We start from the raw sequence: 27536 nt of genomic DNA on the forward strand, positions 1-27536 counted from the left end.
TCTGTTGCAACTGATAAAGTCCTTATTTTAGTCTTGTTCAGAAACTCTCAAGAACATCATGAGCTTCATTAATATAGAATGTTCCCACATGAGCCAACAAAAGCATTTTTCATGCACCTGCATGAAAGAGAAGGAACTGAATAGCTTTAAAGAAATGTGCTACGTTTTAATATGTCCTGGTGACATGCCGAAGTGTATCTGCAATGCTGAAAGGAGTGGAGATGGAAGAATGGGTGGAGAGGGCTCCAATGATAACACTGTCTGAGAAATTTTGTACATTCATGCTTCTTTGTAATGGATTTACTGATGTTAGAACAGTGGTGCCTTGCTCCAGAAACAATTCTTGGCTGATAAATTTTACATCATATCCTAAGTCATCATTGTAGTAAATTCTAAAAAGCAAACCAATGTAAAATGTTAATGTTTCAGTATCTTTTACTCTTAGATGTAATATTTCACTTTATTGCTTACTTCTTTGCATTTGCTATTGTTTTGCTTTACTGTACTATAATATGTTTTGCAATTTGAACTCATTTTGTGATATATTTGAAGTGTTTTATTAATTCTGATAGTTTTGTTAACACAACATGACAGCATAGTTAGATTGTAACAGGTTTCATTCCACTACTCAGCATCAAGTGACTGTAGAGACATTAATGTATGCCTAGATCAGACCATGGCAGCACGTGAGTTTAGACTGGTTTAACCTTCCCTGAAGTTTTAGAGGAGCTCATTCATGTTGCTCTGCAAAGCATCTGTAGTCTCGTAATAGAGCCATGATGTGATATCGTTATGATACTTGCTTCCCAAGCTCCCAACGCCTTGCAGGTAACTGACTTTTTATGCCCTGTTATTCTCACTGGTAATTTTCAGGTTGTATCATCACAATTCTTAATTTTGACTCCTCCCATAAGTAAAGTTTCCTGAAGTCATCCTTATATTTTGCATGTTTATTAGGAGGACTAGGAAGAAAAGGGGGAAACTAAAGGCCAGGGTATCATTACCCTTACTCACATCTATGAATAATGGTTTGCTCCATAAATAATTCACTGAACTCACACTGTAAGGTAGAGGTGTTAGCATGTCACGGTTTAGCCTCATATGGATATAACCAGTATATTCATGAGCCCTTGGGGATTGGGAGAGGACTTTCTTGTCTTTTGAAGCTGAAAATAAAAAAAATCAACCAAAATTTTAGGAAAACTGTTTACAAGGAAAAAATACACAGGTATGTTAATGCTTCAGTAGCTGAATCCCAGCCTGAGCACTCAGCTTGAGACAACCAGAAACCCTTGAATTTGAATAGATACAAACCTGAACTGGGACCTGGGGACGGAGGCGAATGCTACAGCCAAACTCCATTGAAAACCTATTTCATTTTTTTTCTCAGCTTCTGTTTTCTCATGAATGCACATTCATGTATGAATTCTGAAAGCTAGCAAAGATCTTAAAGAGCAAACAGGAAACAAATAGGTTCAGTCACGTCTACAAAACATTTGCAGAAACTAGTGGGTGCTGGACTAGAACCTCTGAAGTCAAAGAAGGGCAGGTGAATGGACACAAAGACTGACGGTGCAGACTGACTTTCCACAGAAAGCTGACAGTCATTTTGGAAATACAGAAAAAAATAATGTCATTATATTTCCCCTCTGTTCCCAGGTTCTCACTTCATTTTAACCCTCAGGGAACTAGCTTTTTTAACCATGAACCCAAGTGCATTAGGGTAACTCAGTTTCAACACATCAAGCACCAGCTGTTCTTTTCAGAGCTCCATTTTTTAAGATTTATTAATTAACTATTAAATATTTAATAATTAAATATACTCTCTGCATTTGTGCATGCTAAAATGCAAAATGCTGGGCTCACTTCTCTGTCTCTCTGCATTCAGGTGGCAGAGGCAGAAGTGGAAACCAGATGGAACATGGCAGATGGGTATTCTGCTGCTGCAAAGCAGTCCCTGGAGCTGTAAAAGGTAATGCAGTCCAGCTTCTGAAAATTACACTTCAGGAAAGACAACCAAGTAGAATAATCACAAAATTAGCAACAGAAAGGAAAAAATAACTTCCTGCAACAAAATGGGAAATAGATACAAAGACAGAGACAAACTAGGAGGTTGACTTCGATAATGAGAGGTGATCAAGATTACAATGAAGAGACTCATGCCTGAAAGCTGGCCTGCTTCTTCCAAGTATAGCAGATGATCTAATAAAAGATAATCTCTCCTCTAAAATCTTGCCTCTTTTAGATTTTTAATCCATTCTGAATAGAAAAAAGACTGCCATTTCATTTTTCATTTGGAGATTTTACAGAGCTTTACAAGGAGGTTTACAGTTATCACCGGGATTCTTGATGTATAAAGTATAATGGGCTATATCCTCAGAAAGACAAATACTCCTTGATGCTTTGACACTTTACAATCCATATCCTGACTTATATACTGATGTGCTATTAGATAGTACATGGGGACAATCAGGTGCCTCAGCATGGGACAAGTGGAAGGCCAGCCTGCTGAGGTTGGGCAAGTGGCACTGCTGGAGATGGAGGTGCTCCCCTCTTCTCTCCCTTCTCCCCAGCATAGCTGCTATCCTGAGCTGCAGCTGGCACCTCTCTTCTCCTGCAATTCATAGTTACGAACTCCCTCATGAAGATGGACACAAGCCATCCTTTTCTCACACAATACAGAAAATACAGACAAGATCCCCTCCAACCTTTTTAGAGCTATCACTTGGGATCTCAAATCCCAGCTTGAAATCCTTCAAATGTCTGAAGGTGTTTGGCCCCTTCTCCTCTATCCCTTGGTACCATTCACTCCTTCCGCCCCCCACACTCCATGAATGTTTCATCGCTTCCTAAAAATTGGAAGAGCTTCAGCTGAGGGAAGGACAATCTTGGCTCCATGTCCCATCACCCTTTCTCAAAGTTTACTCTATAGCCTGGTGTTTAAGCTGCTTCCCCTGAGAGGCAGAAAATGCAAATTCATACCTACTCAGGCAGAGGTGGGATTTGAAGTGGGATCTCCCAGCTACTGGATGAATGCAACTAGACCAGCCTGAGGGAGTCAACACCACGCTCAAAGAACATCTATAACACTGGATCCTGCAGGTAATCCATCCATTTCTAAGTTTGAAATCCTGACAGGTCTGACGTGGGAGACAGATGCTGAACTGCTCAGCAGTGTCGAGGCTGGAGACATTCTGGGCGTGTAGAGGAGCAAGACTTAAGGCAGATCAGGAACATTACACACATACACTACACCTGATATTCAGAGACAAGTGGTTCTGCACACATGTGATTGCAAAGACCTGTATATTTTCTCATCTTGGAAACATACACCTTCATACTTCCAGCATGTCCACGCACCACCAGCTTCCAAATCCAGAACACAGAGCAGCAGGTTGTAAACAGAAGACAAATCTAGCATGCATTAATTTGGGCTTTGTAAATTAATAGCTAAACTGCTCAGTAATATCCTGGATACTACTGATATGTGGAGAACCTGGCGATGGCATGAAGGTGTGCTACGAGATAGAAAACGAGGATAAAGCTCTGCATACTTAGGGTCAAACTTTCCAAGATGTCTCAGGTAAAGTTCTGGTTTCATATGTGTACATTACCTGTGAATCTGAGCACAGTTGGGTATGAACTTGCCTGAATTCACTCCCACTCAACTGCAGGCACAAACCCTGTGGAGACCATGAATTTTACCTTGAATTTTGCACAAATCTCTCTATATGAGTAATTTCACACTCATACAACAGGAAGCTCTTCATATCTATGCTTGGCAGCTATTGAAATTTCATGGGTGTATGAGATGGACACATTTTATGACCCCTTATCTTATTATTGTACCATTACTACCCTTGGTGCTTTCTACATTTCCTGACCCCAGACTATACTTACATACCTCTCTTCACATGATTTCACAATGAATACGACTTTCCTCTCATACCCATTTTCATTTAACTCTGATCTGTTCATTTTTTGAAATTCCGAGCTCGTTTTCATAAAAATCTTATCTACAAAGTTCTGATGCTATTGAATGCTCTGGGATATGGCCTTATCTCATGCTATTATTAAAAATGGAAAGCTCTTTTATACAGGTATATTTTCAACTTCTGCTGTTCTCTATTTGGAACAAAATCTGCAACAGCATGGCCAAGAATAGAAGTGGCATCACTCAGCTTCCAAATCCATACTTTAACCACTAGATGATGCTTCCTTTGAGTATATAAAATTTCATTTAAATGCAAAATTTAACTATGTTTGCTTCCACTTATCATGTGTTAATATTATTTTTTACATCCTGCCTCTCCTTGACCTCCCTTGGGCTTAGCAGATTTTTAAGCTCCATTACAACAGTGAGAAAGGTTTATGTGGCTGCATGTTACTCAGTTTGCATCTGAAAGGTTCCCACCAAACACCTGGGGATAATTATTACACCATAGTCAGCCCTGTTTGAACAAAGGACTCTCATGACTCTGTGTGAACAAAACTTCTGATAATGCAGATATTTCAGGAAACATGCGGAAACCTTTCGAGGCAATTACCAGCAGCAAAGCACTTGTATTACCCAAGAGTTCAGCACTTTCAGCATGTGATGAAATGTCCAAAGGTCCTTTTTTGCAGTCACATGTATAAATTGGGATGCATTCCACTTCAACTGAGGGCACTATATTTTCATAAAATAATGTAAAGACAGAGTCAATCCCAGCCAATCACCATTACAGTAAAACAAAAACAACACTGTGGCTCTGTAGACAAAGTTACCAGGTAAGTGGATGGAGTTGTTGTTAGTATATTGTGCTCTGCCAAGAACTTAAGACTACCAAGAAATTAAGAATTAAGAAGAAGTGAATAAAAGGGTCAATAAAAGAGGCTATATTGCACATCAATCTACTACAAAAGTTTTATTAGTATAACTATGACTTATTTGTGACTACTACTTTTTTCGGACTGTAGGTCATGAAGTTGTTTTCTGAGTGCAGAAGGAAGGTAAAAGAAACATGCTATTTTGCACAAAAGCTTGGATTCTATTTAAAAAATCCTGTTAACCAGAAATGGGCAGCAGTGTCTGAATAAGAGCAACCATAAGAATAGTCATTAACTTCTGAAAAATCAGGGCACCACAGACACTGTATTTGACCAGCAGTATGATCATATGTTCATGTAATTTTGATCAGGAATAACACTAGCCTGCTAATCTCCAAATTTGAACAGCACTTTAGCACCCAGATTTTCACTGAGTTGGTAAACAGCCACAGTGAATTAAGTACTCACTGTATTCAGTGATGGTCAGAATTGAAATTTCTGTTCTGCAGGAAATCCTGACCCTTCAGAATTTGATGTCACTACTTCAGAATTTCCAGTTAAACCAATGTTTAGAAGTAAAGAGATTCACAAATCTAAACCAAAAGCATTTTGGTAATGATGACAAAACAATTTATTTTTATATGATTGAATGGTTTTAGTTTGATGTAGTAAGAAGCTTTACATCAATTGTATCTAAATGCTATCCAAACCACTTTAGATTATATTTCATATCATTATAGTAATATGGTTAATGTTAATATATATTGTCAGGACAAAATAAAGAACTGGCATTACTAAACCACAAGATTTTTACAAAACTGAAATAATTATTTCTGACAGTGCTCCAGGGATATCTGCAACAAATCTGTAACAAAATCTTAAAATATTGACTATCCCTCATTCACTGGTAAAAAACAAAATAATCTTCCCTTCCTCTGCCCCAAAACTATTCAACGGAAAAACGTGATTAGTTATGAAGTGAGTATGAGTTTTGGCATTGACATCAATGAAGTCAGAACTTTATTTACTGATTTCAGAAGGACTAGTTGTGTACTTGAATACTTGCAAAAGTAAGTCCTGTATTGATCTGGAACCTTAACAACAAAACTTCAAGTAAGATGACCTCATCTCAATCTCAGCTGAGGGCATAGAGCAAGACTCTCAAAACATAGTGCACAGACTCTCAAACAAGCAAAAGCACTGTCTAGCCAGATTCTGAGACCATTTTCATGAATTTACATCATCTGTAGCAAAACTACATTATTTAAAAATCAGTATGACAAGCCCACCAATTTTAAAGTATATTCAACCACAGGAAAATAGTGACACACTATTTTTACCATACAGTTCAAAAAAAAACATTACTGTTATTGCATTATTAAAATCTGCACACTTAGAAATAAGGTATTGATTTCTGACATTAAGGAGATACTGTTCTCAACAGTTAACACAATAAAACTAAACCATACAGTAACATAACCAAAAGAATTCCTCAAATGTGGGCAACTACGCCTTAGGCACCATCTATTATGCGCACATCTGCCCACGGGGCAGATCGCTGTTATCTAGCATTATCAAGAGGCTCCATGTATTTCTCAGGAAACAAGTACAAACACTCCCAACAAATCATGGGGTTAAATATATGTTGCTCTGCCAGTAAGACATCGCCTTCCATCTCGGTTATGCCTGAGAGACAATGTTTCTTTTTTCATGAGTTCAGAAAAAAAAAAAAAATAGATTCTCTTCTTCGCTCCTGCCTAGTCCCTCGAGCATATGCTTTATTACAGATTTGAAAAGCCTCATGAGGCCCTTTTGTCATGGAACAGGCAAGGCTTCATTGCCCACACATGGGCTTCTCTGCCCATCTATTCTGCTGTCGTGGTTATAACCCCGGCCGGCAACAAAAGGGCCACGCAGTCACTCCATCGCCCCTGCCCCCACTGGGATGCGGAGAAGAATCAGAAAAAAAAAGGCAAAACTCGTGGGTTGGGATCAGGGCAGTTCAACAGAACGCAAAGAAAGCAAACAGCAACAACAACAATGCTGATAAGACAAATATACAAAAACAAGGGAATATGCAGAGCAACTTTCTCTCACTGCCTGATGCCCCACATGCTCCACAGCTGCGATTCACCTCCCTCCAGCCGGCTGCCCCCGCTCGGAACCCAGCATGGCGGCACATGGTGTCAAATACCCTGTTTGTTTGGCCAGCTTGGGTCAGCTCACCCGGCTGGGTCACCTCCTGGCTTCTGGTGAAAACTAACCCTGTCCTGGCCGAACCCAGGACATTATCCACCCCTTATTCATTACCATCTACCTCATGCCCAGGTCCCCCATTTTCCATTTAATCATCATCACTCTTCCTGTCTTTAATATTACACACAGATATCATTACCTTAGTCTATGGATCATCCCCCTAAAATGTCTGTTGAGTTCATTTAGTGTGCGATGTTGGGCTCCATCAGTCTTAACATCAGTCTTTTTGGGCAGGAGAGATGACACGTGGTGTTAGATGGTCGCATGTTGCATCCGGAGCTGGCAGCTGGTGTATCAAGCATGGCCAATCCCCATGGTCTGCGGGTTGGAGATGTTGATCTTGGTGTATTTATTTACTGGGTGCCAGCTGCTGAAACCAGGTCCAGTCCCACCACCACTGCACTTTGTTCTGTTTCATCAGAGTCCACCCTTCATTAGCTTCGGTGATTCTTACTGTAATACCACTGATAAAGCAAATAACAGCTATAGTAGTGATGACATACAGTGACAGGGTTATTCAGCAATTAACATAATACAATTTAATTTATTGGCTATTCTCACTTAAAATCAAATCCCCATGAGGTACACATCGGACTTCCCCATCCTTTCACATTACCCACCAGGTACACCCAGGTCTTTGAGCAAAAGCAATCCCACAGACGGGCTTGCCTTTGCCCGAGGCAGGACTAACCCAAACCATCTTCCCTAACATGTTCCGCATGTGCACTACTGGGACTTTATCCCCTTCTACAGGGCACTGAGATTTTGATTGGGCAGGACCAGCCCAGTTGGTGGATCCTCTGGTGTTAACGAGCCAGGTGGCCTTTGCTAAATGAGTATCCCAATTTTTGAAAGTCCCACCCCCCATTGCTCTCAAGGTGGTTTTTAGCAGCCCATTGTAACATTCGATCTTTCCAGAGGCTGCTGCATGGTAGGGGATGTGACACACCCACTCGATACCGTGTTCTTTGGCCCAGGTGTTTATGAGGCTGTTGGGAAAGTGAATCCCGTTGTCCAACTCATTTCTTTCGGGAGTGCCATGTCGCCACAGGACTTGCTTTTCAAGGCCCACGATGGTATTGTGGGCGATGGCATGGCATACCGGGTAGGTCTCCAGCCATGCGGTGGTGGCCTCCACCATAGTGAGCACATAGCGCTTGCCTTGGCGGGTTTGTGGCAGTGTGATGTAGTCAATCTGCCAAGCCTCCCCGTATTTATATTTTAGCCATCGTCCTCCATACCACTGAGGCTTTACCCGCTTGGCTTGCTTGATTGCAGCGCACGTTTCACATTCATGGATAACCTGTGTGATGGTGTCCATGGTCAAGTCCACTCCTCGGTCACGAGCCCATCTGTATGTCGCGTCTCTTCCTTGGTGGCTGGAGGTGTCATGGGCCCATCGAGCTATAAAGAGTTCACCCTTATGTTGCCAGTCCAGATCCACCTGAGCCACTTCAATCTTAGCAGCCTGATCTACCTGGTGGTTGTTTTGATGTTCCTCAGTGGCCCGACTCTTAGGGACGTGGGCGTCCACGTGATGCACTTTTACAGCCAACTGCTCCAGACAGGCAGCAATATCTTGCCACAATGGGGCAGCCCAGATAGGTTTGCCTCTGCGCTGCCAGTTGTTCTTCTTCCATTGCTGCAGTCACCCTCACAAGGCATTTGTTACCATTCATGAGTCAGTGTAAAGATAGAGCACTGGCCACTTCTCTCGACTGGCAATGTCTAAAGCCAGCTGGATGGCTTTCACCTCTGCAAACTGGCTGGACTCACCTTCTCCCTCGGCAGTTTCCGCGACCTGTCATGTAGGGCTCCATACAGCAGCCTTCCACCTCCGCTGCTTCCCCACAATGCGACAGGACCCATCTGTGAACAGGGCATACTGTTTCTTATCTTCTGGCAGCTTGTTATACAGTGGGGTGTCCCGTTTAATTTGTTCAAATGCTTGTCGTTGTTCAGGGCCCCATTCAAAACTGTTCTTCTTCCAGGTCACTTGATACAGAGGGCTTACAATTTGGCTGTAATTTGGGATGTGCATCCTCCAAAAACCTCACAATGCCTAAGAAGGCTTGTGATTCCTTTTTGCTGGTTGGTAGAGACATAGCTGCTATTTTGCTGATCACATGCATTAGGATCTGACAATGTCCTTCCTGCCATTTTATTCCTAAAAACTGGATCTCCTGCGCAGGTCCCTTGACCTTACTTCATTTTATGGCGAAACCGACTTTCATGAGGATTTGAACTATTTTCTCCCCTTTCCCAAGAGCTTCTTCTGCTCTATCACCCCACACCATGATGTCATCGATGTACTGTAGATGTTGTGGAGCTTCACCCTTTTCCAGCGCAGTCTGGATTAGTCCATGGCAGATGGTGGGACTGTGTTTCCACCCCTGGGGACAGTCAATTCCAGGTGTATTGGACGCCCCTCCAAGTGAAAGCAAACTGTGGCCTGCACTCTGCTGCCAAAGGGATGGAGAATCATGAGTGATATCAGTGGTGGCATACCACTTGGCTGCCTTTGACTCCAGTTGATATTGAAGTTCTAACATGTCTGGCACGGCAGCACTCAGTGGTGGTGTGACTTCATTCCGGCCATGGTAGTCTATTATTAGTCTCCGCTCTCCATTACATTTTCTTACTGGCCATATGGGACTATTAAAGGGTGAGTGAGTTTTGCTGATCACTCCTTGACTCTCCAGTTGACAGATCAACTTATGGATGGGGATCAGGGAGTCTTGGCTGGTGTCATATTGCCGTTGGTGCACAGTTGTGGCAGCCATTGGCACCTGTCGTTCAACTCTCAGCAACCCCACAACAGAAGGATCCTCTGAAAGATCAGGCAAAATAGACAGCTGTTTAATTTCCTTCGTCTCCAAAGCAGCTGTGCCAAAAGCCTACCGATACCCTTTTAGATCCGCGAAATACCGTCTCCTGAGATAGTCTATGCCAAGGATGCACGGAGCCTCGGGGCCAGTCACAATGGGATGCTTCTGCCACTCATTCCTAGTGAGGCTCTCTTCAGCCTCCAATACACTCAGCTCTTGGGACCCCCCTGTCACTCCCGAAACACAGATCGGTTCTGACCCTTTGTAACCTGATGGCATTAAAGTACACTGTGCACCAGTGTCCCCTAGAGCCTTGTACTCTTGTGGATCTGACGTGCCAGGCCATCAAATCCACACCGTCCAATGAACCCGGTTGTCCCTTTCCTCAATCTGGCTGGAGGCAGGGCCCCTCTAATCCTGATCAGGCTATTTGTTACTCAATTCCTGTAGAAATGATTTTGAGGTCCCTTCAAGAGGATCAGAAGTAAGATCAGCCCTTCTACTCTGTGGGGGGAACAGCCCACTGGAAACTACAGCAACATTTTTCCTGGAAGCATCTCCTCTTGTGATTGTTTTTGCTTGCAACTCATGCCTCTAGGGTTGAGGTATGTTTTTCACACCATTTCCTCATGTCCTCTCCATGGTCACGCAGGGAAAACCACAGGGTGCCCCGTGGTGTGCACCCTCTGTATCCTCTCTCTTGAGCAAAGAAACGCTTACTCCTAATAGCTGAGATACTGGTCCATACAGGTGGGGAGTAGGACATATTCTTTTTGATTTGCTGGGACTCCGGGGACAGTTTCTCCATAGCAGAGGTAATGGAGGAAGAGAGACGTTCTTCGTGTTGCTTCATCCACTGCTGGTGCCTCTTCACCTCTCTAATCCATTACTGCCATAGAGCTGGCATACAACATTGGTGCGCTCCATAAAAACTTCCTCCACATGAGTCGTGTGCACTGGACTTCAATTTGGTCTGTGGGTAACAGCGCACTGTCTGGTTCATAGTAAACCAGCTCCTGCATGGCTAATTCCATTAAGTACTGGATACCCCTCTCAATATTGGTCCACTTGCCAGGATAGTATACAAAATCATCACTGAAGGGGTACCTCTCCCTCATGCCTGACAGAAGTTGCCTCCAGAGGCTGAGGACTTGGGCCATTTTTCCAACTGACTTGTCAATACCTCCTTCCCTGGCCAGGCATCCCACCTACTTATCTTCCCTGCCCTCTAATTCTAAGCTACTGGCCCCTTTATCCCAGCACCGCAGCAGCCAGGTGACAATGTGCTCGCCTGGGTGGCGGCTGAAATCTTTCCACATATCTCACAGCTCACTCAGGGACACGGACCTCTGGCTCCGCCTCCTTCTCCTGCTCCTGTGATGGCCTTGGCTCATTGTCATCCCTCATGGGGTGAACCAATTTCTTTGTGTATTTCTTTTTCTGTATAGGGGCGACTGATACAGGCATAGGTGGGTTATCTGGTTTAACCACGGCATCTATCCGTAAGGATTGGAGCAGCTGCCATGCCCACTGCAGGGGCTTGAGTAGCTGCAGAGCTGTTGTGGGGGCTGGGACAGCTGCAGTGCCTGTCATGTTGTTTCGCCCCCCTTCCCCTTTAGAGCACTGAATAGCATTGAACAGGGCTCGGGTAGGAATGGGCCAGACCCCAGCATATTGCCGTGATTTGTGTCTCTCTGGAATTCCCAGAGTGGCAGGACACTTATTTCAAATATTTTACTAGTTTGTCAGGATTCTGCACTTGTTCAGAGGTGAAGTTCAAAAACACTGGGGGTGCCCACTGCCCTAGATACTTGCCCACGCTATCCCACACACTCCGCCACTCATAGCTATCCAGCCTCGGGGCAGATCTCTGGGTGATACTTTTAACTAGTTGTTTAACCCTAAACCAGACCTGAAACACATTCAGGAGACAGAACAACATGAGCATGATGGCTTGAACATCTCATGGATAATCAAAAGTCTCAGAAGCTGTTATAACCAGCCTGAAGTAGAAAGCAGGGGTGAGAGAGTGGGGGAAAGTATCCCCTTCCGTTTTCCCCATTGATCGGGTTTGATCATTGATAAATTCTGAGAATTAGCATCCGAGGTACAGAAATGACCACAATGCTGCATACAAATACAAGCCTAACCTCATGCCCAGTGATGTTATCATATCATAAGTCAATATTACACAGTACATCAACAGCATAATCCTGATCCTTTTCCCTGAGATGAACAGCACCGCAGGGAACACATACAGCAAGTAAGGGTTTACGTACCACATCCATGTGACCAAAGAAAGCAACATTTTGACAAGCAACTATTTAACTAATATAATAAATGCGTATAACAAATTGTAACAAAGTTGTTTTAACACATTCTGGTCAGCCCTGCCGTTTGGGCTCCATGTTGGGTGCAAAAAGACTGTTGTGGTTTGGCTGGGCCCAGCCATCAACAAAGGACCACGTGGTTACTCCATCACCCCTCCCTTCGCTGGGGTGGGGAGGAGAATTGCAAAAAAAAGGAAAACTTGTGGGTCGGGATAAGGGCAGTTTAACAGAACGGCAAAGGAAGCGAACAGCAACAACAACAATGCTGATAAGACCAATATACAAGAACAAAGGAATACACAGAGCAACTGTCTCACCACCCAGTGCCCAGCGCACTCCCAAGCCATGATTCACTTCCCCCGGCCAGCTCCTCCACCCAGCACCGAGCATCATGGCACACAGTAGTGAATATGCCAATTGGCCAGTTTGGGTCAGCCGGCCCTGCTGTGTCCCCTCCTGGCTTCTGGTGAAAATTAACCCTATCCCAGCTGAACCCAGGACATTAATCACCACTTTTCTGATAGCACTTTGGAGACTAAAATTCTTTTGGGTGTCCACTGGCTTGGATATAAACATGAAGCTAAAGATCCTTACATCATCTTAGGCCAATATAGCCTGACGTGACATCCCCACTGCTGCAAATGATAAAAGACTAGCAACCATCCCCATCTACCCCAAAACCAACAGCCATTGCAAAGTAAAAGGCTTCTTAATCTTAAACAACAAAGAAGTATACTTAAGAGAAAGCAGAAAACAATATTTCAAGCATGAATCATGCAACGCAAATGACTGCAAAATGCCATTTAAATTTCAGAATGATCACTTAAAAGCTTCTTTGTTTTCTTTAAATGAATATTTATTTTTGGTACATAAACTCGGTATATTTGTTATCAGTAGGTGGAATGTACACTCTAATCTAAACTTTATATGAGTATTAGCCGGAGCTTTGCAACTACTTTTATCCAAACAGATGACTGTACTTAATACTGCAGTATAACCTTGCTCAGTCTCCAAAATAAATTTACAAAGGGAGTGGAGTACTGTGAGGATAACTGATGTGATAGGGAGGGTTTTTTTTCTTGATGTCATTATTTGAAACTGACTAAATTAAATTTGCTACTTTAAGTAACCTGGGGCACAAAATGTAATTGGAAGCCTACTTGCTAGGTACAGAAACATAGTAGAAAACAAAGCCCTGTCGCAAAGCCGACTATCCAAGCAGCCAGGACATAAGAAAGAAGCTCTGTCAACCCTATTACGACTGGCCCAAGAGTGACTCACCTATGTTACACACATAACAGAGATGGAAACTGAGCATGGATCTCCCAGGTGCCAAGGTCTTAAGTACAAGTTCCAGTCATTACTGCAGAAGAACCTGCACTGACCACACTGGATCTGTATTTGAACTATGGCAGCCAGATATAAGACAAAACAGAGATGGGGAGCAAGTAAGCATTCACTGAAATGCTAGTCTAAGGACCAACTGTCTGTGTTGACAGATATTCTGTACCATTTTGACAATGCAATTCCACTGAAGTTCTCTAATCACCATTTAAGTATTGCTGGATATTGTCAGCAAATTTGCCACATTTTTAAATGTACAAAGAAAGATTAAATACCTTGCTCTATTAATGTTACACAGATTTTTCCTATGTTTATTCATTATCTCTATAGACAGCAAAAGCAAGTAAGGTATTTAACAGTGATAAGCATGAATGGCCTGATAGAACATGCAAAAGTTTCACTGGCAACTCATGGATAATGGCCAGAAGTCAACAGTACTGCAAGCATAAAACTTGAGTAACGGCTCAGTACTGCAAGCATAAAACTTGAGTAAGGATGCTTCCAGGCCAATTAAGGTTCAGTAAACATTCAGCGTCTGTGGGCACCTTATGGTTCTTATTAAGCCAGAATGAAAGGGTTAAGCACATAATTCTGTACCTCTTTTTCTTTTCCTTTATGTTAAGAGAAGAGTCTCCCTAGAGGTCTTCCAAGGTCTGAATCTATCACTGCATTTAATCACTTTTGGTGTCTTTCCTTCTTTGCAGGAATTTAGCCTGAACACTCCTGGGACTGGTGTTGCATTACAGATTCATCAATGATTTGCTGCTTAGTCTACATTATCCCACAAGTGCTGAGGCAAACAGTTCTTTGCTAGGATCAAATGATGTTCTATATTTGCCTGCAGTTTAAAATCTTGTTAATGTTGACACTTCTGATGAAAGCTCCACAGTGAAAATGGAATAAGTGAAACCTGCAGGCTTTGATGACCGCCAAACAGACGGGCACTCAGGGCACAAAGTTTCTTCCATGTCCTCTGTATGCCCACAGGGGCACCATCAACTTAGGTGACATCTTTATCAGAAACAATGCCAAACAATGCCTCCCACCTAACACACCCTGTCTGTGGGGGGATGTTGCTGATGGGTGACAGGGTGACTGTTAGCTACCCTATGTTGTTAAGCCAGTGTGTCTGAGAAAGAACTTTGCACTAAAGTCAATTAACTTTCGTGAAAGACTCAAAATTACTCCAATGGTCTTTGGACCAAGTTCAATAAGAACTAATTAGGTCTCCGTTCCAAAGGTTAGTTGTAAGACTTATTCACATATTTTTGTTTGTTTGTTTTTAATGTTGGATGAGAAGCTCTTTTTTTAATTATTTAGAGGGACTGACATCACTTTGAAAGTCATAAGCTGCAAACACAAATACCAGTATTTAAAAAATTAATTTCAGACAATAAGACAAGTAGAGACATTTTACTCACTGTGCAAATGTGGTCCACTTCATGGGGACAAAGGAAATACAAACTACAGTTAGTGACACCTGTAATTTGGTTCTGTGGTATTTACTGTACTCCACAGCCTTACCAAACCTTACATGAGTTCAACATGAGTACAACTAAGTTTACTGACTATAGCTTCCAGTTCTGCCAACAAAATCTAGGACCGAAGCTGGACTTTTCAGAACTAACCTTACTCCCTCTTCTTAAAATTCCTGACACAGAAGAAGATTGTATGTCTGAAAAACTTACCACAGGAGAGAAGATACTTGAAGAAAGATGATGCTACAGGCTTCTCACGTGAGAGTGATACTACAGCAAATGGCTGAGCAGTCTCAGCAATTTCCAAGGTTTATTTATTCTGGCAGTGGATCATCACCTACAAATTAAATTAAAAAATGCTCAAAACCTGAAAGTTACAAATTAGACCAGGGTGAATTATATGATGTCATTTATCTGATGATTTTCCTATTTTCCCTTCCTTCTTAATTGTCCCAGTAGGCCATGATTTTTTTTGTTTTTACTTTCTCCATTTCTAAAAAAAAATTGCCAAATCATTTCTACATATTGGTCTGTAGCTTATTGCTTCTATAAAGGACGTTTTCCTGGAAACTGGAGGAAATACTTACCTTTCGAAGTATAATAAATATAATATACTCAAATTGATTTAACTTAAAGTGTACTCTTCAAAAAAAGACCTAAAATCTGCCTTTGGACACTAGAGTCCAATTCTCAACCTAATTATAGGAGAAGAGGAGAGTCTGTCTTTGTAGTATAACTGAGGGGATGAGAGGAAAGACACCCTCACATGGTGCATACAAAGGCAGGGAGCAGAAAGCTCTTCCTGTGGGCAGGGACTGTTCCATCCTTTCTCCCTGACAGGGACTAATCCCCCTGAAATACAAGGGGGGCACAGAGGTTTTCAACAGGCTGCCCTCACCTGCTCCTTTGCCACAGTCCATGTCAGCTGAAATGTGCATCTGCTTCGTACCCCCTCCAAGCCACAGGTCACTCACTACCTCAAAGCGGATGAAACACCAGGGTAGAAAGGGGATGCACTGAAGGTCACCAGATGGAAGTCCTGGTGGGCATAGGTATATGCACACTCGCCATTTGCTCTGTGTGTAGACATAAACGACTGGCAAACCCATTTGGTCCAAAGTGTTGAATGGTTACAAGCAGAGTTGGCTTGTAGTTCACAGTCTCTGTTAAACTCTCTAGTTTCACTGCAGAGCTGTGGTGTACCCTGTACAAATCCAAGCTCCTGAAACAGTGACACTGTCAATTTGAGCTAAAGACAACAAAGGTGTGGGTGAAGAGGCTTTCTGAAAATCAGTCTTGTAGTTGCACTGAGCAAGTTACTCAGGTTTCTAATTAACAGACAGACCATATAAAAGATTTTGGGTTAATAAAAAGAAAAACTGGAGGAGCTCAGATGCACTTAAATACCTGTACCAACCCCAGCCTAAAGGCTCAATTATGATGTCTAAGTATCTTTGCGACTTGTGTTAAAAATAATAACAACAGAACTGGCAGTAATTTATGCCCAGTCAATCAGAATGATCCGTAATGTGGAAGTTTTTAACACGCTGCTCTCGAACAGTTTTGACGTGTTTTAAAACAAGCCATCCTGATCAACCCTGTAGAGGCTAATGCTTCTAAGCTCTCTAATGACTCTCCAAAGAGGAGGAGGAGGCATAAAGATTTAGCGACTCAGTAGACATGACTGCACAGACCTCTGCAGCCAGCTTGGAAATGAAAAACAATTTGTTAATAGAGAAGCTTTATTTCTGTATTATTTTTTGCCGATGAAGTGAAAACAGAGCATTGATTAAGCAATCCAAGCTGAGAATATTCTGTCCAAATTGGAGAGCTTTCAGACCGGCTGTTGGTTTCAAGGCTCTGAAATACCACTTCTGTTTGTTGTTCGATGCTTAAAGATATCTACCCTAGAGCCACAGACAGTAATTGATGTCAAGCTGACACAGTAGTTCACAGATGGATTTCAGTTGTGTGGGCCATGCCGCATGCACAACACTTCTGTAAAAAATGCTTTTTGTCTCAAATGCTATGAACTGAGATAAAGGATTAATAGAGCCATCAACAAAAAAGTTCTCAGTACAAATAGAGTATGGCTTAAGAATATCAATAACCCATAGTGTTCTTAACTCACCATTACCCCTCTCTTCCTCCCATCGGATGAAGTCAGTTGTATATAAAATCAGACTGAGCGTTCACGCGCATCACTGGGTTTCTGCACAGCTCAAATTCGAAGCTCACTTCTTGTGAACTGATTTTACTGAAGTTACCATACGTGTCCAACAGTAAAGGAGGACTAGGTGTCTAAAGGTAATTAAGAACATTTGTGGGTTTTTTTGCTTGACAGAGAAGAATTCAATTTTCCAGGGGTGCTTTACATACAAGCTTTTGGCCCTCACAGATGTTAAAGTTTGAGTGACTCATATTCTCATTCCCCTGTGTAGCTACATTATTAGACTGTATTTCCCTCAATTCATCAGAGAATAGGCTATGTCCATAGCCGTAAAGCAGAGTTAGTGGCACGTCATGGAAGATTAGGCCCAGAGAGGAATACACGCCCCCAAGTAGAAGAGAAGCAAGAAGCATCTAAATTGTAATACTCAGAAGGTATTCCGGGGCCTTTTTAGAACTAAAAATAATATGATTTTGTGGTTGAATATTTGGGGTTTGAGGTGGCTTTGTTTTTTGTTAAAATAAACCTGCAAAAAGATCATGCCTTTCACTACAAATCTCCTAATGCATCAATAGAAAACTGCTGCAATGAAAAATTTTCACCTTAATCAGGTCAGTTTGTTTGGGCAGACTGCTGAGTAAATACCTACGCCACATTATTTGTATCGCAGCTCTTTCTCCACAGCTAAGAAAAATCAACACAGACACATAAGCCAAGTCAAAAAATACGCATTCTCTTTAACAAATAAGCATTAAAAAAAATTACATGTTTTTTCAATTAGTGATCTGTACATTTTACACATCCGAAAATTAAACCAGTTATTTTTGTCTCTCTGGATTTTAAATCAACTCCCATCACTCTAACAGGCTGTTAACAGAGGGAGTGTCCTTGATGTAGCAGAATTGATTTCTAAAATGTTCATGCAGTAGTACAAATCCTAAGGCTAAGATCTTGTTTTCTGAAAATCTTGCTCAGAAAGCCAGCACATATACTGGAATGGGCAGCTGTCCATTACCATGATTTATTGTCCCTGTTTAACCTCTCCCCTCCACAACCTTGGTGGAAAAGTTTCTAACTGTTTGAATATCTCCTCTTCCCTGAAAAAAAAAACCAGTCAGAACAAGAGAACAAAACAAATATTTGTGTTGGCTATTTTAGAACAGAGACTGGGAAAAAAACATTGCCAGTGGTAAAATTATTTGGATTTTTTTTTATTGAGATGAATTACTGAGCACAAGATTTGTCAGGTAACTGCAACTCCGGTGGCAGCGGAAACCCGCTTGTACTGCTCTCTTCAACACTGTGCTGGTACCTGACAATTCTGTAGGTATTCATAGACTGAGTACCATCTTGAACAGAATTTCTTTGAAATTCCTTAACATAACATTATCTGAGCACTATTATGAGATTTGTTGCTGTTCTTTTGGTAAATACAATATGTAGTTCTGCTGTCAGAGAGGGAAGTAATAGCTTTGTACGCACATGAGATGATACCCTTCAAAACAAAATTCTATTTCCTTTTCTGTCCTATGACCCAGGATCCTGCCTTGCTGTGAAGTTGACACAGCAGTTAAGTACTCAATCACATACAAATTCCTCACTAATCTCTCCTGAATCTTTCTGACACACACGGGAGTGACATTTCAGCTAAGTTTTATTGGTCAAACTTAGGTTCACTGAGATGTGGCTGAAGTAAATGGATGTATTTATCACAGAAGAGATTTGGTGGGGTTTTTTTTTCATTCCCACAGCAAAAAAATGACACTATTCAAAATAGCTGTGACCATTATATTTAAAAAAAATATTCTTTTTTCATTACCTCATTATTTTAAATGTATTTCATAATTTACTTGTAGGGGAAAATGGAATTATATGTAGAAACCACAGGAGAGTCATAATTCAGGTCACATTTGTGCAGCTCACCAGCTAATCCGAAAATCTAAATCTACTGAGACTTCCTAATATCTTCTCAAAATTGTGTGTAATATTACTTACGAAGAGGCTTAATCTAAAAGGAAGATTTTTATATACCAAAAAATATCTTCTGCATTGTCATCTACTTGTCCTGTCATTTCACGCCTATTGCTAAAAAAATTCTACATTAACAGCCAAATCAGGTTTTGACCCATCTGCTGCCTTCTCCCTGTAACTGATTAATAGCTAATGTATACTCCTCTACTGGACTGGCTAAAAAATGCTATGGCACCAGTAAAGAACATAACAAGCTTGACCATAACATGCTTTCTCCTTCTGCCAACTACTTTGTCATATAGTGACAGATTATTAAAGTAAGTGAAACAGCAGGAAAATAAATGAAATTTTATCTCTTTTCATTCCCAGTATTCTACTGAAATTTCCTACTCCTGTTAATGACTGTAGTGGATGAAAATAGGAAAAATCTGCCTGCCACTGAGAAAGAAATTGAGAAGCAAAGGAGACCGGGTTCAGCTACTGGTCATGCCCTAGATCAGTGACTCTGGCTTACTTCCCACGTTTCACAGTGGCTGTAAAAAAAATGTTTGCTTCCTTTGGCCTTGAATGTATTTGACGAATTTTAGTTGCAAGCTCTTTGGGGCAGAGTCTGCTGCTGAATATGCTTTTCCAGAGTTAATGAAACACAGCCATGATATATGTTGAGACCTGACAAAAAGCCAAGTAATAAGTAGTTGCCAAGGAACTTTCTCCACGCAACAATTTAATTCTAGGAAAGACCATTTTCCTGAGCACTCAGTACAGTACCTGTACATTTGCAAATCACCAGAGAGCCAAAAGAAAATCTAATAATACTTCAAAAGACAGAAATAAAACCTGAGTCCAGTGGCAAGAGGCTGTTAGAGAAATACTAGGCACCTGGACAAATCCCTGCATCCTTCAGTTTCTAAGCAGTTTCATCTTCCAAAATATTCTGCCCTTCTTTTTATACTGCATGAGTATCTCCTAAACAGCTTTAACAGTTCAGTTAAAAAAGCCACCACTGTGAGAAAATGATGCACCTGGTAAAAGTACTTTAAGGAATATCGACCCTGATCTGCAACCCTTTTCTCACACAAATAATCTTCATAGCTTTGATTATGACATGAGTAGGATTATTTATGTAAGAGAGAAGCAAGGTAGGCACAGGAACTTTAGAATTTCACTAGCATAGTAAAGCATTGTAAAACGACAATAAAAATGGCGTTTAGGCTCTCTCAAGTTATGTCTATTCTGTATTGCAGAAAAGGGACAGTAACCTGAACAAGTAGGTTTTATAAAGCTGCAGCCAGCAACTAGTGGGACCTTGTAAGAAGAGATCCCAGGCCTAACCTGAATGAATAACCATGTCAGAAAGAAGGTACTTGAAATAAGCAAGGTCCACATGGAATGCCAAAGGTACTGTCCACAAACTAAAACCATCTGAGGCGTCTGAAAGTACAAAGATAAAGTTTGAACTGCCAAGAAACCAACCGAGTTATATCTTAAAAAGAATATGAAAACAAATAATAAAAGGCTCTTTGGTAGTATAAATAAAAAAAGACACGCAACAATGCTGTGCCACTGTGAAGGAAGGATGGAGTAGAGATTAAAGACAACACAAGGAAAGGCCCTGAATAAGTATTTTTCCGCAGCTTTCAATAAGAAGTTTTAAGTTGAATTTAGAGACAAAAATTGGGTGAATAATGAGAATGTGGGTATGCAAACAGAAACTACCACAGCTAACACAAAAGCTTGACTCAAAAAGTTACATGCATCAAGCTTGAAATCTGGTTAATCACCGTCTCTGACTTCTAAAGATTTCTGACACATGTAATGCTGATCCAGCATTACAAATATTTTTAATAGCACCAGCAAGTTGGAAGTGAAACTGACAAATAGTAAATATGATTTCTCTCCTTAAAAAAATGTGAAGAAAAATAAGAGGAGAAGGCAGTTGGGAAATTACAAGCTATTTCATTTGACCTTATTAGCATGAAAGGCCTTAAAATACATTTAGAGGGAGACAATATATAAAGACATAGAGCTAAACAAAAAATGGGACAAAATGCAACAGCAATTTACCAAAGAGACAACATACAAACTATCTATATAGTGTTCTTAGATGAGGTGAGTGATTTTCTGAACAGATGAAGTGTAACAGATCTCATCTTTCAGGACTTTTGGAATGCATTTGACATCCTGTTATAGACTATTAAGGAATCTGAGGACTAATAAGAAGACTTTTTTGGTGGTTAAAAAACAGCTAAAGAAGAAGAAGTAGCTGGTAAGTGCCATTGAGAAGAGATGTATCAACTCAACTGAGACCAGCAGTGAGGGTCTTCAGGATCCATCCTGGGGCTTCTGCTGTCCTTTCATAGCTCTTGACCATCGTGACCCATCGTACCTCACCTGAACTCCTACACACATTCAAGAATGATGACTTCAGATGGGGAAAAGTGCAAACAATAGCTTCTAAAGTGAGTGAAGGAATGGAGATCCTCCATCCAAAGATACTAATAGAGCTAAGTTGTTTAGCCTAGAAATAAAAGAGGTAAGGCTATAACTACTGCCTAGAAATGCCTTGAGGAAGACACCTCCAGATGGGAGAACTGTTAAGTTAATGACCAAAATAGCATGGGGGGGGGGGGGGGGTGTGTGTGAAGGCAGTGCATATGCCACACATTCATTTAGGCTGTAAAGAAGGAACCTAGCAATAAGCCCATGAATTTCTCAAATAGTCTACCAAGAAGAAGAGTTAGGACAAAATCACAGCCTTCAGGTTGTAGCCTGAGATACAGCTGGAAGTATCACATGCTGTAATGCCTTTTACAATTGCCAGACCCACTGCTTGCATCCGCTGGTCACAGAATGTCCTTTAACTCTTCCATGAGTAGTGTGGTGGTGATATTTTTACCCCTTGATGTTACTGGTGTCATTTTGAGGACATATCAAACATCATTTACCATTCCATTTTTCACATACAGTCTTCATTACAAAATCCATGTAAAACTAATTACACAGAAAAAGGCTTTTGCGATAACGCAGGCTACTCGTAAGGGAAAATAAATAAATAGAAGAATGTAGGCCCAAGATTACTTGAATAGCTAGGGCTCACACAAATATAATCAATAGGAGCTTTAATTAAGAATAATTAAGTCTTTTGTAGAATAATCCAGGACAAACTATGGAATTGTTTTAAAATTGTTATTAGCTGCTCAGATGGAGTTTGTCAGATGGGTTTTCAGTGCTCTAAACCTGAGAAATTTAACAAAAATAGAACATTGCTGTATTTTCAGAACTTGTGGAGAGATGCATCTCTCCTGAAGAGAGTAAAGATTTGGCACTTTGTATGAGCAGAAAGGATCTGGCCCAAACATTCCTGTTTGCAGCTGATGACTTTACTGTATTTTTTGCTTTGTCCTGGCACAGTCAATCAACAGAGGAAGTGCAGTGGAAATAACAAAGCCTTTTCTCTATTTGCTGATAACATTTTTAGCACATTTAAAGAGAAATCTGCAGAACCACAATAATTTCTGCACCTCAGAAAATGTGTTGAGAATTGAGAAAAGAACAGAGACAACATCAGTACTTGCAAAATACAAAACAAAACCCAGGAAAATGTCTCAAAAAAAGAGAATGTGAAAAACATAACTCTTAAAATACATTTTAAGGAAGTACTTGGAAGAACATTTCTAGGACATAGTGCCTATTTATGCCCATTAAGTTTACACCTATTTGAACACAAATCAGTGGATTTATACTAGGGATGAGTCTAATCCATGTTACGTATTCAAAATGATAGGTTCAAGGGATTAGCCAGCACAACGGCATTTTTATCAAATAGAATTCCTTTATGTCCATCCTCACATTATCAGAAATGCAGCTATCTCCTAATTAGCACATGTCCAACTTTAACCTTTTGTCTTGACTGCAATCTTTTAGATTAGTGGTGATGTTCAGCCTCCTCAAAACTTCTTCTTCCATAAATTGACTATTTCCATGGTAACAGCTGCCACTTTCATTCTACAAGCATCAGGAAAATGTGATTTCCTTTATATCAATGCGCCAGGCTGGGTGTGCAACTTTGGCCTTTGTCAATGCTCTTTTCAGACAAAACCGTTTATTCCAGAAGAAGAGGAAACAGGTGCAAGCACAAATCAGGAGGCAGTTGTTGACTGATTCATGAAGCAGGATTGGCAACAGTCCAAAAAGGAGCTGTCGGACGACCCACCTGCAATGCCACTATGTTATGCAGCTGCAAGAGGGAAAGACAAGCACATTCAACACCAGCCACCAAACTTCAATCAATATTTTTTGGGGGATGGTGGGGTGGTAGTGTTTATTTCATGGGGTTTTTTGTCTTTTTGCTTGTTTCTTTGGTGGCTCCACAAACAGTAGCAAGACATCGGCTTAATGCCCGTACAAGAATAGTTGAGAAACACTGAATGTAAATCAAGGGTTCTCATTTGAAGAGCATTGAACTTCAGGCAAAAAGAACATCAGTTCATTGCTGAGAAGCCGACACAGCTTTAAAGATCAGTGTCTTCATCTTCAACACTCACACCAGTCTATGACTAAAGTCCTAATCTCAGCTGAAGTCAATTCCCAAAGCAGCATCAACTTCAGTGGGACCAACAAACATTCACAACAAAGGTACTTTGTCTCCTGACAGTCCTGTAAATTTTTTCTGGAGGTTTATCAAATTGGAGGCTTTTTCCAGAAAACCCATCTGTTCCATATGAACTCACCCTGACACCTTTATCTTCTTTGGAACTGAAGGTTTCCACGTCAATCTGTTAAAAAGAGGATGGATAAAGTGAGATTCACATCTACTTCTCCAGCAATCCACTGAAATAATCGCGTTTTCCCTTAGTCACAAATGTAAGATTGTGTCAGAAAACAGAGCTGCAATTTTCCAAAGTTAGTATTGCATGTTCAGCTTTTTAAAATTGTCTTAAAATATATTTTTAAATTTTCTATGAAATTTTTAGCACTCATGTGAAGGACTGGCAGACAGCAGACTGAAAAATTAAACACAACTATAGCAGCCTTTTTTGTATTTCTTCCTTAATTCCTTATTAACCCTTTCAGCACTAGACCAGTGATTGATTTCCTTTCCTTACATACTTTTAATTCCAGGTGTACCAATACCTGTTGTTAATTAAACACCAAATTAGAAACCAAAATTACCAAGTGTTTGAGGACAGAAAAATCACAGATCTGCTTTTCTGAAAGTGAACAGTCAATGGCTGCAACTGTGTAACCTACATAAACTCTTTCTCTGCCTGTTCCAACAGACCTTAAGATTGCTTAGAAATGGATTAATTTCTGACCCTCATATCTGAGCGTTTATTCTGCTTCTACACCTGCAGATTTTGTTACCATCATTAGGTACCAAAACCAATACCAACAGTAAAGCCCACAGCTTCTCCTACTGTAGCCAAAAAGGAAAATGCCACTAGTTAGAAATGAATAACAGGCTGTAAACACGCTGCAAGCACTAAACTAGTATATTTGCATGAGTATCACAGAACCTGGATGCCATTCAGATTCAAAACCTAATTCTGTTGCTGGATCATAGCCCCTAAAAGGCCAAATTAAAACTCAGTTCTGGGCTCACATTGAGAAAGCCTGGGTTTGAGTTTGAGTTCAGAGTCCTAAACTCATGTTTATTTTCACTTCAGCTCACAAAAAAATTGGTGAATAATCCAGAACTGCTCATCCAGGAAAGATTCCAAAGGCTTGCCAAGTTCCAGACAACAGTCCATGGAAAAAAACAAGTGCAGAGACCTGCTGGCAGGAGATGCCTCTATCCGCGCTCAACTCGCACGTGTTCCTAGTGTAGTTCTCAAAAAGGAAACACCCTTGGGAAAGGAAGGATGAGGGAGTTAACTGAACCATGCCTGTGAATGCCATGAATACCCCTCAGATTTAATGCAAAGGAACACCAAAGAAATTACTGCAGATTAATGAAAAAGAGGAAATGGTCGGCAGGAAGGGTTGCCTGCATGACTGGCAACAAAAGCAGTTTACAGGAAAACTCCTAGATTCTGCACTGTAGATGTTTGCCACCTCAGTTATAATAGTCTATGCTCTGATGCCACAGCCCAGTTTTGCAACCGTACCACAGGCACCAGCATTGTTAAGGTATGACTTCGATACCCCACAATACTAGCCTGCACCCTGTTTGCTGCCTTCCTGTGCAGTCTGGCGAGACTTCCACCTGGGAGAGGGGTGTGACTCTACCTGCCCTGGCTCCTGGAGTCAGGAGAAGCACAGGAGGCAAGCAACGCTCATTTTCTGCTGTCCTCAAGGGCTGTTCTTTCTTCCCAGTAAAACACCAGAGCAGAGTTGCTGTACCTGTATGTTTTACAAGGATTTGTAGATCCTAGAGAGTTCAAGAACGGGATGGTGCCAAGGTGGAAAGTCCCATACCGCAGAAGGATAAAGCGGAGGCGTTCCCACTTCCAGTGCCTTCCAAACTATATTCTTAAAGGGTAAGTCCTGGCTTCTCTCCTACCACCCCTGCAACATCAGCTCAGATCTTGCAGGTAGGAGGCTAGGGAGAAGACCACTGTCCTGATCCACAAGTCCCACAAATCTCACTCACCCTTTGCTCAAAAATATTAACAGCATATTTAGTGTCTTTACTATACCTTTTTTTTTTTTTTCAATCAGTAATACAGGAGATTTCAGTGGTGTTGCTTTGTCTTCACACTGCTTGTAAGTGTCTCCAACTTCTGGCAAGCACTGCATCACAGGCCCTTCCTACCTCAAGCCAGAGAGACATAAACAGCATCCCTGCAGCACTGTGTGAGTCTTGAGCTTTTTCTGCACAGTTTTGCCATATACTAATGGAACTTGGCCCACACCAATTGGTGAGCTAATTGCTGTCAGAGCAGATGGTAAGATAGGCCTGAAAAAAATATTTGGTATTTTTTTATCACATGAGGGAAATGTAAGAGTGAAAGGATGTCTCTTCCGTTTCCTGAGGGCTGCAACAAAAGTTAAAGCAAGCCTTTACAATCAGTGGAGCTTGAGTAACAATTATGCAGCTCCAGTGGATGCACACCTTACATTGAGCTCTATCTCATTCCCTCCTCTGTGGTTCAGTTTACCCCTTGGGCACTTCATGTGCTGGAGGTTCATAGGCTGCCTGTACGTGAGTTTGATCTGCTCCAGGCATCAGTGTTCAGAGAGCAGCACTCTGAAGCAATTCAGGATACCAAAACCAGGAGCAAACTTGTAAGGGACTCATGGCAAAGAGGCAACATTTGTTTCTATATTCTGTTCAGTTATCTTGGAGAGATGCTAGCACAGTAATGCCCTCTGTGGGAAACCATTGCTCAGTGCTAACTTTCCAGTGGTGGCCGCCATAAATATTCAAACCAAGATATAAATAGCACTGCACTATAAAAAGTAACAACAGCAACAGAGGCCTGTGTGAGGATCAGACCTCAAAATGTGGTACTGCAGAAGAGATGCTGCATAGGAGCTGTTCAGGCAGAAGGCTTTGTATATGGAGAAGAACAAACAACAGCTTGCCAACTGGCGTTCCAGCAGACAGTTGCTGGCCAGGATTTTTAAAGTTGCACTTTCTACTCCTTGTTTCATAAAGGTCACACTAGCAAACTGGTGGGGTTTAACAGACCAAAGCTGCATTTGGCTTTTATTCCAAGGCCCTTTCCCTGATTTTAATATTGACGACAATGGAACAAATATCTCAATAGCTGCACAGAAAGGCCAATGCACAAATGTGCCATACTCAACATATGGAAGGAGTTTGAAGCCTTTCAAACCACTTATGTTTTCGTGAGAAAGCTGTGGATATCAACAGCAGTACGAAAAACCTAACACAGGAGGAAGAAGTCTATACCCTACCATGCCAATTTGTATTGTTGGAGTGAAAAGTAAACGGCAATGTTAGCCATGCTGAGGATTTTCAAAAGTTGTATTTATTTTGGGTTTCCTTTCAAAAATAATGTTCTAGTGAATATGCAGCATGCTGGGTCTGTGGCACTGGTAGTGTGTCCATCACCATGGCACCTGAGCACTCAAGCAAATGATTAACCAGCAGAGCAAAGGAAACATAAGCAGAAAGCCAACAGGCACTGTGACAAGCGCTTCGTAGACCTGCCAGTACATCTCTATCTGGACCTTTACTCCTTCAGGCTTTCCACTCTCCTGTCTTGCACCCATGCTCCTATTATAACCTTTTATGATAATATTTTTATTAATATTTAATTAATCATATTTAATATATATTATTATATTAATCAGATTTGATTAATCTGTGATTAATCATAATCTGTGTGATAATCTTTTTTTCCAAACAGTGCTAAGGGATGAGAGATCTCAGACTGACTTA

At 41.2% G+C, this 27536-nt stretch overlaps 1 long non-coding RNA gene across 2 annotated transcripts in view; it reads right to left on the minus strand.

Annotated features, from left to right (window-relative positions):
• Positions 1–4912: 4912 nt before the first annotated feature.
• The window catches only part of LOC142360879 (uncharacterized), a 29865-nt gene continuing 7241 nt past the window's right edge, over positions 4913–27536 (minus strand). For both annotated transcript variants that reach the window (XR_012763492.1, XR_012763493.1), the window contains exons 4-6: positions 23917–23961; positions 15256–15382; positions 4913–7529 (exon numbers count right to left, since the gene is read on the minus strand). This is a non-coding gene — a long non-coding RNA (uncharacterized LOC142360879). The remainder of the gene's footprint in view (positions 7530–15255; positions 15383–23916; positions 23962–27536) is intronic.

This window comes from Opisthocomus hoazin, chromosome 3 (assembly GCF_030867145.1).
Source record: "Opisthocomus hoazin isolate bOpiHoa1 chromosome 3, bOpiHoa1.hap1, whole genome shotgun sequence".
Classification (NCBI taxonomy): Eukaryota; Metazoa; Chordata; class Aves; order Opisthocomiformes; family Opisthocomidae; genus Opisthocomus; species Opisthocomus hoazin.